This window comes from Arachis duranensis, chromosome 6 (genome assembly GCF_000817695.3).
Source record: "Arachis duranensis cultivar V14167 chromosome 6, aradu.V14167.gnm2.J7QH, whole genome shotgun sequence".
Taxonomy (NCBI): domain Eukaryota; kingdom Viridiplantae; phylum Streptophyta; class Magnoliopsida; order Fabales; family Fabaceae; genus Arachis; species Arachis duranensis.
Window position 1 is genome coordinate 36,659,143 of NC_029777.3, and position 613 is coordinate 36,659,755.

The window sequence follows — 613 nt, forward strand, 5'->3', positions numbered from 1 at the left end:
CTTGTGAGATCTACACAATTGCAAATAAAAATTCCACTGAAGCCAAATTGGCATACCCAAGCTTGATCTCCTTGCTCTGTAAAGAGGCTGGGGTAAAGATGGGAGTAGATGAATTCATGCCCATTGAACATCCAATCACCAAGAAGTCAATGGAAGGACAAATGCAAGACAACTCTATCAAAAGGAGGGCGCAGGAGTTCCTCCCTGAATTCCCTGAAATTGGCTATTGGGCCAGCCTAGAAGCATCTATCAACAAGTTGCAAGAGACTATGGAGCAACTGAAGGAAGAACAGCAGAATCAGAACTGCATGCTCTGCAAATTGCTGAAGGAACAAGAGAAGCAGGGGCGTGAACTCCAAGAGTTGAAATGCCAAAAGCTCTCATCTCAAGTTGAGGGAGCATCTACTTCTCAAAATCAAGGTTGTTGAGTCCTAACTCTGTGAAAAACCTCTATCATTAGGAGCCTATCTAAATTTTTTGTTTTCTATTTTTTCTAGTCTCATCTTATATCTATTTTTGAGTCTTGTTTTTAATTCATAATTAATAAAATTTAAAATTCATGTCTTAAAGCTATGAATGCCCTATGAATCCATCACCTCTCTTAAATGAAAAA